General features: G+C 55.9%; 1 protein-coding gene across 14 annotated transcripts in view; it reads right to left on the reverse strand.

The window, feature by feature from the left end:
• PCDH1 (protocadherin 1) overlaps positions 1-14,902 on the reverse strand; it is a 152,939-nt gene that overhangs the window by 121,742 nt on the left and 16,295 nt on the right. The gene's annotated exons all lie outside the window — the stretch shown is intronic.

Raw genomic sequence — 14,902 nt, forward strand, 5'->3', positions numbered from 1 at the left:
GGCAATGTGAGAGGGAGATCAGCTTCTAGAGGGTCTAGACCAGGGACCCCGAATGCCAATATGGCTAAGATGGGAAGCTAAAGAGACAGGGCTAAGAAGATGCTAAGGCCCGAGGAGACATCTGCTAAGGGATATCAGGACATCTCAGGGGTATTTAGGAACTCTGGGACCCCTAAAGTCTGCTGCTAGTGAGTTTGGAGAACTGAGGATGACTACCTGAAGGGGATGCAGGCCTGTTCTCGGTACTCGCATCGGAAGCCTTCAGGGAAGAATCCCTACTTACAGGGGCCCTGAAGGAGTGGGATCTTTGGGAGAAAAGTGCTTTTGTGGAGTCAGAGGAACATCTCCCCAGTCTGATACTCCTCTCATGGATCTCTCCAGTAGGCAGAGCTTTAGCTGGATATCTCTGGAGCCGTGACCAGCGCACACAGCCACAGTCTGGACACACAGCCACAGTCTGGAATGTGGCTTTCACCCAAAGAGAAGAGACACTGGCCATGTCCAATGGTTAATAGGATAAGTCCATCACACGCTGGACATGGCTTGAGGACCAAGGGTTTAGGCTGGGTGATTGGCCAGGAAGGTGCCTCAGTGCTTAGTGTAGTTAGGGGAATGGCAGAGATTTTAAAGAAAGAAAACTATCAACAGTGATGACAACAGGCAGGAACGTGCTACTCAGTTCCCCTAGCCAGTCAAATACACACTAGCTGACTGGATGGAGGGGTGTTACGGGGCAGCAGAAAGACATCTACTACAGGTGGGCAGGATTGCCCTACCCTATGTGCCCTCAGTTGTGGGGCAGCTCAAGCACATGCATGGCCCCAATAGACACTGCAGGTCAAGAGATCTCAACCTCATAGACTCATAGACTCATAGACTTTAAGGTAAGAAGGGACCATTATGATTATCTGGTCTGACCCCCTGCATGATGCAGGCCACAAAGCCGTCCCTACCCTTTCCCTTGACTCTGCTGTTGAAGTCCCCAAATCCTGTGGCTTAGAGACTTCAATTGGCAGAGAATCCTCCTGCTAGCGATCACTGCCCCATGCTGCGGAGGAAGGCGAAAAACCTCCAGGGCCTCTGCCAATCTACCCTGGAGGAAAATTCCTTCCCGACCCCAAATATGGCGATCAGTAAAACCCCGAGCATGTAGGCAAGAGTCTCCAGCCTGACCCTTGTTAGCCATTTGACTAAAATCATTCCTTTGACTAAAATCATGTTTTTCCATTAAACCATTCCCTCCATAAACTTATCTAGCTAATCTTAAAACCAGACAGGTCCTTCGCCCCCACCGTTTCCCTCGGAAGGCTGTTCCAATATTTCACCCCTCTGACGGTCAGAAACCTTCGTCTAATTTCAAGCCTAAACTTCCCCACGGCCAGTTTATATCCATTCGTTCTCGTGTCCACATTACATGGACGTGCACGTACCACGAGTGGGATCCGCAGACAGAATTTGCTGCACAAATTCCCACCTCCCTCCCAGCTGCCCAGCACTGTGCTCCCTGGCAGACTGATCCCCACGGCACAGACAGGAGCTCCCACCCCATATGGCCCCAGGAAACACTCATCCCCTGGCATCACTGGGTGTAATCCCAGCAACAGGCTCCCCAAGGTCCTCACCTGAGTTGCAGTCACACCCCAAATACTCCTTCCACCCAGGGAGACCTGGCACTCACCCCATGGTTCTCGGGGGGCGGGGGTGCCTCACACTCCATCCCCCCCCCACTACAGGAGCAAGTAACCCCTACTGCCAGAGACCAGCCCCAGCTGTAACTGACACGAGACCAGCACACGTCTCTTGGTACGTTCTTCCTACTGTTCGTGGGGAGAACCCAGGCACTGGCCAGCCCCACTCTGACACAACACAGCTGCCCACAGGGACACAGCTGCCACACGTCTTAAGCACAGCCCCACCCCAGAGCAATTTTCCCTCCACCCCCTCCTGCCCCACAGCACCTTCCCCTCCAACCCCGCCTTCTCCACAGTACCCTGTCTTCCACCTCCTCCTGCCTGACAGCACCCTGCCTTCCACCTCCTCCTGCCCCGCAACACTCTGCCCTCCATCCCCGCCTGCCCCATGGTGCCTTGGGCACTGATACCCACCCTTCCACAGAAGCCTGGCTAGTGACAGAAAGGCCCATGAACACACCCAAGCAGAGGGCGGCTGAATCCAGTTTTGCCCCAGTAATCGGGTGAATGATTAGCCAGGCTCAGCTCCTGGCCTGGTTCCAGAAGGACTGTGAATAGCAAGGAGCAGCTCTGCAGCGGAGCCCAGGAGAGGCAGTGCTGGGAATATCAATCAGAGCCACTTGGATTGCCAGCCGGCCGTGCAAACATCCAGGGGTTCGGTAGTTAAAAAAATCCCCACGCAGCTCCCAGGCCAATGCAGGGGCACAGCAACAGGCAAATGGGGACCCTGCCAGGGGCACAGGGCAGAAACTCCTCTACACAAGGCATGAGGGAGGCCTTATGGCAGGGCACTCCCAGGCAGCTCTTGCTCCCAGCAGTGTGTGGTGCTAGCTGCAGGTGCAGCCAGAAGCAAGGCATGGTGGTAGCATAGGGGTCGATGCACACAGATCTGACACACACACAGGCTCCTTCCATGGGCTGTGCCCAGTAGCAACCTTTAGGCCATGTTAAGCAGAGCCCGAGTGACATCTGTGCCCTGCCGGCTCTTTGCCCGGGGCCCTGCCCTGCCCCATCCTGCTGATTGGGAAGCTGCATCGCAGATGGGTCCAGCTCTGCTCTGCTCATCCTAGGCCCTGTGAAAGGTCCCCAGCCATGCAGCAGCTGCCTCCCAGGATGTTGCCCCTTGGCACAGTTGCTCCAGACCCTGGGGATGTGACTACCATGGGCAGCTTTGCAGCCATTTGCTCTAACCTGCAGGCACTCAGAGAGCACTAAGCCAGAAACCCACTCTTCACAGCCCCTGGGGGGGCAAGTGGGAAAATTTGCCCCAGGCCCCAAGCCCCGCAGGGGCCAAGCCTTGGCCGAGAATCCCTTTCATGGCTAGAGGCGCCTTTTTACTTACCCAGCGGCGGTCCGGGTCTTCGGTGGCATTTCGGTGGCAGGGGGCCCTTCAGTCACTCCGGGTCTTTGGCGGCATTTCGGCGGCGGGTCCTTCAGTGCTGCCAAAGACGCGGAGCGACTGAAGGACCCGCCTCCACCGCCACCACAGACTCGGAGCGCCACCCAGAGAGTATGTCCGCTCCCCGCTTTGCCCCAGGCTCCCTGAATCCTCTGGGCGACCCTGCCAGGGGCAGCGGGAGGGTGACAGCCCCAGCACCCAGCTCCAGAGCAGAAGGGGAGTAACAGCCAAGAGGAAGTGGAAGGCTCCAGCCAGCCTGGGACAATGTGCTCTGGGCAGCTGGAACTGCCTGTAGCATGCCTAGACTCTCTGGGGCAAAGCCAGTCCCCAGGCAGCACAGACACCAGGGTAACCTGTCCCACTCTGTAAGGATCTCACAAATCCTGATGGGCCCCATTCCCAGAGAATTACATATGGACTCAGCATCACCCCTACTCTCCACAGTATAGGCCAGGCAAGACCTCCACACTGCCTCCTGCCCATGGTACAGGCCAGGCACGGCCACCGCGGCGCTTCCTGCCCATGGTATGGGCTGGGTATAGCTCCCGTGGAGCCTTCTGCCCAGAGTTGGGGCCGGGCATGGCCCCCACGGAGCCTTCTGCCCAGGGTTGGAGCTGGGCACGTCCCCCACGGAGCCTTCTGCCCAGGGTACGGGCCAGGCACAGCCCCCGCAGAGTCTCCTGCCTGGGGTATGGGCCAGGCACAGGCCCCATGGCAGCTCCCGCCCAGGGTATGGGCCGGGCATGGCCCCCACGCTGCCTCCCACCCGGGGTACAGGATAGGCATGGCCCCCATGCTGCCTCCTGCCTGGGATACAGGCCACGCATAGCCCCCGTGGAGCCTCTCACCCAGGGTACAGGCTAGGCACGGCCCCCGCAGCACCTCTTGCCCGGAGTACAGGCCAGGCATGGCCCCCGCAGAGCCTCCTGCCCAGGGTACGGGCCAGGCACGGCCCCCACGGCACCTTCCACCCGGGGTACAGGCTGGACACGGCCCTCGCAGTGCTTCCCGCCTGGGGTATGGGCTGAGCATGGCCCCTGCAGTGCCTCCCGCCCAGGGTACAGGCTGGGCACAGTCCTCATGGAGCCTCCTGCATGGGGTATAGGCTGCACAGGTGCCCACTCCACCTCCCCCTAAGGTATAGGTGTGACAAAGTTGGGATTTTTGTTATTAATCCTATGCGCGCCTCAGTTCCCTCCTGTATTTCACATGGCTATCCAGTGGGGGGAGAGGGATTACATTTGCTCTGAGGGCAGGCTAAGAGCCATCAGGGTGAGCTCTGGAGGAAATTTGAGGCTCTCACAGCTGGGAACTGACTAAGGAAGGGTGGCAGGGAGACACAGAGCCTGAAAATAGAACTCACTCCAGCTTGGCTGGTGAATTGCTCTGGCCTGACCAGAGTGGACTGTGAAAGTGGTTCCCAAAGTGGGGTCTGCCATGGACTATGGGTCCGTCCTTGAGCCCGGGCTGAAACAGCGTTCCTGCACCTTTGCTGCATTGAGCCGGTTTCAGAACGAAAGAGCATCCTCTGCACTCCGTGACTCTCCCTCTGTGCATGAGCGGTCATGCTGGCGGGGGCCATCCCACGCTGCGGGGACGTTCTGGTAGTACCAGACAAGAAAGGGGCCTGGGACAATTAGGCAGATACCAAAGGGGTCCTTGGCAGAAAAAATCTTGGGAACCACTGGACAAGGCTTTAACCTTCCTCTCTGTGCTACCCTAAGGCCGCTCTGTGCTGGGTCCAGCTGGCTGATTGACAGCACTGTGGGAGTGTCACTGCAATGCTGGGCGAGGGGCATTGACCCTGCAGAGAGACAGGTCTCTCCAGGCGTCTGTCTCGGTTGGACTCGCTGAGCAGAGCTCTTGATGTGAAGCCCTAGAGGTTCAGTCTTGCAGGGGGTAGGCTGCATGGCCTATCCTGGGAAAAGAGAGCCTTTGGGGGTCTGGCACACTGAGGGGTTCCTCCTAGAGACTGTTCCACAGTGGGGGGCATAGCACCCATCCTCTGACTCTGTGACAACAGGCTATACACAACCCCAGTGTCACCACAATGCTGAGGTACCAGCTGAACATGACCCCCCATGTCACCTCTGTCACAGATCCACAGGATCGGTGCACCGCCCCAGCTGTGGAACAGTGTCTAGGAGGAACCCCTCAGTGTGCCAGACCCCTGGAGGGTCTCACTCTTCCCCCAGGGTCAGCCATGCAGCTTCACCACCTCCTTAGACTGGACCTCTGGGCCTGCAGCCGCCCTGCTGCACTCCGTGAGCTCTGCTTAGCGAGTCCAACTGAGACACACCCTGATGGAGACTTGTCCACTCTGCAGGTATCAATGCACCTCGCCCTGCAGTGGCAGGGACACTCACCCAGCACTGTCAACACAGTCGGGTTTATTAGTCATCTGGGCACAGCATAGGAAGGCCTCAGGGTAGCACCAAGGAAGGAAGGGTAAAGCATAGTCCATCCTGGCCAGCTCAGAGCCCAGTCGTGCTGTGGTGAACCCCCTTGCTCAAGCTCTGTCTCTCTCCAACTGATCTCCTTGGTCAGTTCCCAGGTGAGAGCCCCGATTCCTTCCTGCAGCCACCTCTGATCCCCCCCATACCCCTTTCCAGCCCTTTGTTCTCAAGCTGGAGTCTGTGGTCAGCTCCCCTGCTGAGAGCTGGGAAATCCATCTCCCCCTGGGTCATTGGTTGCTAGGTGTCCATGAGCTGGTGACTAGCTTTGCCGTTGTCTTCTCAGATTCTCCACTGATATGGGGTTGCCCGCGGCCCATCCTTTTCCAATGACTCAGACAGATGGGCCACATTTCATACCCATTGCCTTAGCCTGCCCTGAGAGCAAACAGTCCTATCCTCCCACCACTGGGTACCACTACTACATATGGGGGAAACTGAGGCACGCATCGGCTTCATAAAAATATTACAGACAATTCCCACTTCATCACAACCTCCCAACCACATACGTACCCCCTATGCCTGGATACAGGCTGCTCACAGCCCTACGTCACCTTCCACCATGAGTACAGGCTGGTCACAGCCATGATGTAATCTCCCCCCAGAGTACAGGCAGAACACGCCCCCTGTGTCACCTCCCCCCTGAGGTAGAAGATGCACACGGCCCCCATGTCACCTCACTCCGGGTACAAGCAGCACATTGCACCCATGACACCTCCCCCAGGGTACAGGCGGCACACGGCATCCATGTCACTTCACCCTGGGTGCAGGTGGCACACAATCCCCATTTCACCATCCTTATGGTACAGGCAGCACCCAGCACCCACGTCACCTCCTCCAGGGTACTGGCAGCACACGGCGCCCATTTCACCTCCCCCAGGGTACAGGCAGCACACGGCACCCATGTTACCTCACCCTTGGGATACAGGCTGCTCATAGTACCCAGCATCTGTTCATTTCTGGATAACGAGGTGCGCATGGCTGGCTTCTGCTGTCTATGCAACCAGGTGAGAGCCAACTTCCTCCAGCCTGTGTCCCCAAGGGCCTATATCCCAGGGGCTGCGGGTGGGCACCCAGGGCAAGTGAGTCCTCAGGGACCTGGATGCTGCTCAGAGAAGGAATTCTCAACTCCAGTGTTGGGAAACCCCAGTCTGTTCTCAGGCCTGGGCTCGTCAGTACCTGTGGGGCTTGTGTTTGGGGTGCAGTCCCCTGCAAAGGGACTCCCTGACCTCCCACTCGGGGGCCAAACACATCTTGCTGTGTCTCCAGGTAAACAACCACCATCTTCCCCTCAGAACTGCACCCCATTCCCATCGCCACCTCCCTGCTCCCTCACTGCCCTGCCAACTCTCAGGATGGTTTCCAGCTGCCCCCACTCAGGAGTCAGCCAAGCTACAGCCGGGTCTCTCACTCCCCTACCTCAGCCCTACCCACTCAAATCCTGCCGTGCTGTCTCCTGGCCCTGCAGTTTCCCATGCTCTGGGCTCCCCTCGCATCCTCTGCTCCCTGATGCTCTCAGCTCTCCCCAGTTTAGTATCCTCACAGAATTTCACCTGGGTTCTGTTTCTTGCCCCGGCAGATCATTAAGGGCAAAACATACTCAGCTGCATCCTAGCACTGCTCCCTACAACCACCCTGCCCACTGTTCAGTTCCCAGCCCAGTGTCACGCTCCATCAGCTGGGGTCACACTATGCTAGTGTCACAGCCAAGCAGCCCTGGTCTGACATACGGCGTGTGCTACTCACCCACACACTGGCATTCTGGGGGAGGGTGAAGCCAGATCAGCTCGGTGTACATCCCCAGTGCTGCCCCATTGCCCCAGGTTTCTGGACCATTTTGCCACTATTTTATAGTCTATGACTGGCCTTACAAAAACCCCTTGGTCCTGCACCGCTGGCCAGCAGGCAGCTTTGCCAGGCACCTTCTGATGCCAGTGCCTGCAACGTATGCAGAATTTAAGCTTGCTTTCTAAGAGATGTGTTCAATGTCTAGCTGGTAAGATTACAATGGCTGCTGCGTGCGTGAGTGCAGCCAACGCTGCTCTAGCTTCTTGAGCTCTGCTGGGACTCAGAGCTCAGTCAGGTTTCAGAGTAGCAGCCGTGTTAGTCTGTATCCGTAAAAAGAACAGGAGTACTTGTGGCACCTTAGAGACTAACAAATAATAAATTTGTTAGTCTCTAAGGTGCCACAAGTACTCCTGTTCTTTTTAGAGCTCAGTCAGACAACTGGGAACTAATAAGATGGTTGCAGATCCCTGGGGCTGCAGGGTCTCAGAATCAGGTGGATCTGAGCATCGGGGCAGGCCTTGGGGTTACCCCTGGGGAAAGGGGCCTGAAACATGGAGGCTGGGCAAGGTGCAGAATAGCAGAGACAAGCAGCTAAGGAGTGGGGAGATGGTTGGGCCTCCGAGTGGGGAGATGGGTGGGCCCTCCCAGGGCCGGCTCCAGGCACCAGCGGAGGAAGCATGTGCCTGGGGCAGCACATGCTAAGGAGCTACATTCCGTCCATTCTTGGGGCGGCACAGTGTGGGCGGCTTTTTTTTTTTTTTTTTTGCTTTGGTGGTTCAGGCGGTAGTCTAAGCAGGTTTTTTTTATTTTATTTTTTTGCTTCGGCAGTTTGGAGGGTACTCCGAGTGGCTTTTTTATTTTTTTATTTTTTTGCTTCGGCAGTTCGGGTGGCAGTCTGAGCGTTGTATTTTTATTTATTTATTTATTTATTTATTTGCTTGGGGTGACAAAAATGGTAGAGCTGGCCCTGTTCCCTGCACCACTGCAGGAAGAGCTGGTGGTGAGGAAGAACAGAATGCTCCTTCCAGCAGCCAAGGAAGGGAAGCAGGTCCTTGCCAGCCACAGGCTACTGGGCAGAGGCCAGGGACTTCCCTGCCCACCACCACCACCACCCTTAAGGGCTGGCAGGAGGTTGGGGTGGTCCTCACCAGAATGCTCCTCCTGGAGTTTGTTTCCCCTCTCTTTTTCTATTTGTTCCCGCACAGCCCATTCCCTGCCCCCCGCAGCCCTCTTCCCCCCGCCCGAGCCCACTCCCTGCCCTCTGCAGCCCTCTCCCCACCACTCCCCACCCCACAGAACCCACTGCCCACCTGCAGCCCACTCCCCGCCCCCAGAGCCCACTGCTTTCCCCCACAGCCCACTCCCCTCCTCCTACATAGACCACTCCCTGCCTTTAAAGTTCATGGTGACATTTTCAAGCCTTGAATAGCATAAGGCAAAACATCATGACAGTCGCTTAAACAGAACAAAATTGGAACGTTGTGAGCCAAGGCCTGACATCACCCGAGCTGCCATTGGGCTGGGCTGCACAGGCAGTGACCTGGCACTTGTCTGACGCTGTGTCTTATTCTCCAGTGTGTAGCCTTCATGGAACCCAACCCCTCCCACTCACATACACCAGCATGAGCAACACCAAGACTGCCTGAGGTTGCAGAGAGCCTGAGGCCATGGCTGCGAGAGGGGGTAACTGCCCTAGCCCTTCTCAAGGGGGTGACACATTCTCACCCTCTGGTTCCTGAGCTAAGTGTCAGCACATCACTATTTCACTGCTCTCAAAGCCAGCACGAAAGATGGGGAGCCAATCCTGCAGCGGCTGGGGGAGACCTAGGGGGAACTCTCACCCAGATTAGCGAGTCCAGAAAGCGCAATAATAAGGGGGGATTTCCACTACCCTCATACTGACCGGGCACTATCCTCATATCAGAGAGTGATGCAGAGAGAAAATTTCTACATACCATAAGTGTCTGGTTCTTGGACCAGCTACTAGAACCCACAACAGGAGAGGCAATTCTTGATTTAGTCCTAAGTGCTGCACAGGATCTGGTCCAAGAGGTGAATATAGCTGACCTGCTCAGCAATAGTGCCCACAATGTAATTCAATTAACACCCTTGGAGGGGAATAATACCCACCCCCGCCACACACAAAAAATCCCACCCTGGTAACATGTACCTTTAAAAAGGGGTAAAAGAACGAGGTCGCTTGTTAGACAGAAATTAAAAGGAACAGTCACAAGGGGCAACCAGCACAAGGACTATTTAAAAACACCAAGGCTCACACTAAATGTATAGCCTTATCAGAAAAAGCAACAAGAAGCCCAGAAGAATACCACCATGGCTAAACAGCAGAGTAATGGAGGCCATTAGAGGCAAAAAGGCACCCTTTGACATTTGGAAGCCAAATCCTAGTGAGAATAAAAAGAAAACACACAAACTCTGACAGGTTAGTGTAAAAGTATAAGGCAGGCCAAGAAAGCATTCACAAGAAGACGCAAAAACTAACAGTAAGAATTTTTTTAACTATATCAGAAGCAGGAAGCCTGTCAAATAATCAGTGGGGACACTGGACGATCAAGGTGCTGAAGGAGCACTCAAGGAAGACAAGGCCATTGCAGAGAAGCTAAATTAATTCTTTGCATCAGTCTTCAAAAAGGATACCCAAAAGGCTAGCTCTGTTGTGGGTAACAAATCTAAAGTACTGCCCCACATTGATGTGGCAGTACAAATTGAACAGATTGATAAACTAAACAGTGATAAATCACCAGGTCCAGATGGTATCGCCTGAGAGTTCTGAAGGAACTCAAATATGAAATTGCAGAAGTACTAACTGTGGTATATGTAACCTATCACTGAAACAAGCCTCTGGACCAGATGACTGGAAGGTAGCTAATGCAATGCCAATTTTTAAAAAGGGCTCCAGAGGCGATCCTGGCAATTACAGGGCAGTGAGCCTAACTTCAGGACAGACAAATTGGCTGATACTATAGTAAAGAACAGAATTATCAGACACATAGATAAACATGATTAGTTGGGGAAGAGTCAACAAAACTTTTGTAAAGGAAAATTGTGCCTCATGGATCTATTGGAATTATTGAGGTGGCAACAAGCATGTGGACCAGGGTTAGTCAGTGGATATAGTGTACTTGGACTTTCAGAAAGCCTTTGAAAGGTCCCACCCCAAAGGCTCTTAATCAAAGTAAGCTGTCATGGGAGGGGAAGGTTCTCTCATGGATCAGTAACAGGTTCAAAAAAAGGAGACAAAGGGCAGGAATAAATGATCAGTTCTCAGAATGGAGAGAGGTAAACAACAGGATCCCCCAAGGGTCTGCACTGGGACCAGTGCTGTTCAACATATTAATGATCTGGAAAATGGAAATCACAAAGTTTGCAGATGATACAAAATTATTCAACATAGTTAATTCTAAAGCTGACTGCAAAGAGTTCCAAAGAGATCTCACAAAACTGGGTCAATGGGCAACAAAATGGCAGATGAAATTCAATGTTGATATGCAAAGTAATGCACATTGAAAAAAATGATTCCGACTATACATATACAATGATAGGGTCTAAATTAACTGTCACCACCCAAGAAACAGATCTCAGAGTCATTGTGGATAGTTCTCTGAAAACATCAGCACAGCCGTGGTCAAAAAGGATAACAGAATGTTAGGAACCATTAGGACAGCGATAGAAAATAAGACAGAAAATAAGATAAAGCCACTATATAAATCCATACTGCACCCACACCTTGAGCACTGCGTGCAGTTCTGATCACCCTATCTCAAAAAGGTTATAGTGGAACTGGGAAAGGTTTAGAGAAAGGCCACCAAAATTATCAAGGGTGTGGAACGGCTTCACTATGAGGAGAGATTTTGGCTGTTCATCTGAAGAAAGAGAAGACTAGGGGGTATATGACAGAGGTCTATAAAATCATGAATGGTACAGAGAAAATTATTAGAAAAGTGTTAGTTACCCTTTCCCACAATATAAAAACCAGGGGTCGCCCAATGAAATTAATAGGCAGCAGGTTTAATAAATAGGGAAATACTTTTTCACACAACACACAGTCAACCTGTGGAACTCATTGCCAGGGGATGCTGTGAAGGTCAAAAGTACAGCTGGGTTCACAAAGAATTAGATAAGTTCATGGAAGATAGGCCTATCAATGGCTATTAGCCAAGCTGATCAGGGGCACAACCCCATGCGCTGGGTGACCCTAAACCTCTGACTGCCAGAAGCTGGGGGAGAAGATGAGGTGGATCACCCTCCAACTGCCCTGTTCTGTACATACCCCCTGAAGCATCTGGCACTGGCCACTGTCAGAGACAGGATACTGGGCTATTGGTCTGACCCAGTATGGCTGTTCTTATGCCAGAACACCATAGGCACCTGCCTGCAGTGGGCACAAGAGTGCAGGAACAAACCCCTGGGATAAGGGGCGAGGGAGAGAATGGCAGGGGTCAGGGACTGGGTTTGAGGCCCAAGCAGAGGGATAGCTCTGTGCAGTGGGGAGGGGGCAAGGGAAGAGGCCCCGAGCACTTTGGCAGTTGCCTTACGAACTCTAATGGAGTTGCTCGTCCATAACTATTCCCTCTCCTCCTGCTGGAGCATGGCTCCTCGCTCCCTCTCCCTGCTCACACAGACCCCACTGCTCCCCACTGCAGTATGGAGACCTGGTCAGTAACTGCTCCCGCAGGCAGCCCCTCTGCATGCACACACCACACTGCCCTGCTGGGCACAAGCGTTGACCGTCGCTGATCCCGCTGCACCCAGTGGGGTGCAAGGAGCAGCTCCAGGCGCGCACTGGCACGCTGGAGCTCCCTTGTGGCAAGTAGCGTGGCCAGGTGCCCAGTTTTCGACCAGAAAATCTGGTTGAAAAGGGGACCTGACAGTGTCCAGTCAGATCTACTGACCGGACACCCAAAGTCCAGTTACTGTGAGCGGGGGAAGCAGGGAGGCGCCAGGTCACCACCCGCTCCAGCCTTTACTCAGCCAGGGCCACCTCCTACCTTTGTCACGTGACTGCAGCTCCCAGCCCTAACCCACATAGGGTGGAGTGGAGGGGAGGGAAGCAAGTAATGGGGTTGGGGGGAGAGGAGTGGATGGGGCAGGGCCTCAGAGGAAGAGATGGGCAGGAGTGGGGCTTTGGGGGGAAGAGGCAGAATAGGGTGGAGCCTCAGGGGGAAGAGGCAGAGCAGGGGAGGTTCTACTCCTGCTGGAATGTCCAGTTTTTAAATATTGCCAAGTTGGCAAACCTAGTGGTAAGGCTTGATTCCAGCACAGGGAGGGGCTGGATGTCTGCAGCAGCCCCCATCATTCACAAGCAGTGTGCCATGGAACGGAGCTAGGGTTACCATACGTCCAGATTTTCTCGGACATGTCCGGCTTTTTGGTCCTCAAATCCCCGTCCAGGAGGAAATTCCAAAAAGCCGGACATGTCCGGGAAAATAGGGAGGGGTCGTGGGGCTTGGGTCTGGGCTGGAGCCGCTGGGGCCAGCCATGCTCGGCCGTCGGCCGGCGCCGCTCAGCCAGGGCCAGGGCCGGGCCGGAGCCGCTCGACCAGAACCAGGGCCTGAGCTGCTAGGACCGGGGCTGGGGGTGCTCGGCTGCCGGGCGGTGCCGCTCGCCCAGGGCCGGGGCCGAGGCCGGGGCGGAGCTGCTCATCTGGAACTGGGGCCCAAGCCGAGCCGGGCTGGAGCTGCTGGGACCGGGACTGGGGGTGCTCGGCCGCCGGCTGGCGCCGCTCAGCCGGGGCCCCGGGACCCGAGCCGAGCTGGAGTCGCTAGGGCTGGAGCCGCTCGGCTGGGGCCGGCGCGCTCGGCCGGAACCGGGGCCGGCGCCCCAGGGCCCGAGCCAGGCCGGAGACGCCGGGGCCAGAGCCTCTTGGCCGGGGCTGGCCGCCGGAGGGAGCCGCTCGGCCGGGGGGGCCGGACTGGGCCGCGCCTCCTCGTGCCCCCCCCACCGCCCCAGCCCCAGCCCCAGCCCCAGCTTACCTGCTGCCTGCCTGCCTCAGGCTTCCTGCGAACATTTGATTCACGGAAAGCAGGGGAGGGGTAGGAGCAGGGCATGGAGTGTTCAGAGGAGGGGGCGGAGTTGGGATGGGGACTTTGGGGGAAGGGGCGGAGTTGGGGCTGGACTGGGGGTGGGGAAGGGGCAGGGCCGGGGCCCCGTGGAATGTCCTCCTTTTAGAATATTAAAATATGGTGACCCTAATGGAGCGCACCAGCACGGTACAGCCACCCAGGGACATGCCATGTTCCCTCCCAAGCCGCCCTGCCCCAGCCTATCCCACAGGCAGGAAAGCAGGACTCAGGCACAAGGAGCAAGGGTACAGGAGAGGAACTAGCACCAGGGCACAGGCACAAACCCCAGGGCTGGGAGGAGCGGGGCCTGACCCAGAGCAGGGGTTTTGCTGTGAGGCGCAGCCCTGGAAATTTTCCCCAGGTGCAGCTTAGGCTCCATGGTGTGGGAGAGGCAGCCCAAATTATTGCTGCCCCTTGCCTGCACAGGACCGGGCCTTGCAAAACCATTTCTAGGCTCACCTGCTATCTCCCCACAGGGAGAGAGGAGAGGAGATGCAGTTGGGGTGGTGGATAATGTGCCATTGTCCCCAGCTGTACTATGGAGGGATGGGGTGGGGTGGAGGCAGAGCCCCCTTCCCTTCACTCCCTCTCCCCCCACCTCTGGGCCTTATGGAAAACAAAACACAGCATTCAAAAATATAAAACTTTATTGAGGGCAAATTCAATGAGGGCAGCCCATCCCCATGGGACACACAGGCTACAATGCAATGGACAGGGAGGGGAGCCCAGTCCCATGGGACACATAGGCTACATACAATGCAGTGAGGGGGAGGGAAGCCCAACCTAGCCCCAGGACACACAGGATATAATGCCAATGCTGCAGGAAGCCCCACCCCCATGGGCAGATCCCAACAGGGCCCACAAAGCAGGAGCCCTGCAAGATGAGGCAGTCAGGCAGGATGTCCTCAAAGCCTCGAACCCTCCCAGATTTGCTCTCCCCTCCCCCACCCAAGTCCCTCAAGATGCAGCCAGGACCTTTGCTCTGTCCCCTCATGCAGCAAGACACGCTCAGCCCCAACTCTCAGCAGTGATCCCGCTCCGAACCTCAGCACAGACACCTCCTGCTCCCCAGCAGAGACACACCCCCAGCCCTCGCTCCCCAGCTCTGCCTGACACTCGGCATAGCCACCTCCTGCTCCCCAGCAGAGACCCTCCCCAGCCCTCGCTCCCCAGCCCCAACTGGCACAGCCACCTCCTGCTCCCAAGCAGAGACACCCCCCCAGTCCCAGCTCCCCTCGGCACAGCCACCTCCTGCTCCCCAGCAGAGACCCCAACTCGGCGAACCCTGGCTCCCCAGCCCCGACACACACAGACAGCCCTGGTGCAGCCCAGCCCCTTCACTTCTGGTAACAATATGTGCTCTGATCTCCTCTGCAGTGGGCTTGGCAGAGGCTGCAGCATAGCTCCTGCAGCTCCAGCGACAAGCCTGATGCTCAGGCTGGAGCAAAGGGCCAAGCACCTCAGGCAGCAAGAGCTGGCGCTGGGACACAG

Source organism: Chrysemys picta, chromosome 8, assembly GCF_011386835.1.
Source record: "Chrysemys picta bellii isolate R12L10 chromosome 8, ASM1138683v2, whole genome shotgun sequence".
Lineage (NCBI taxonomy): Eukaryota > Metazoa > Chordata > Testudines > Emydidae > Chrysemys > Chrysemys picta.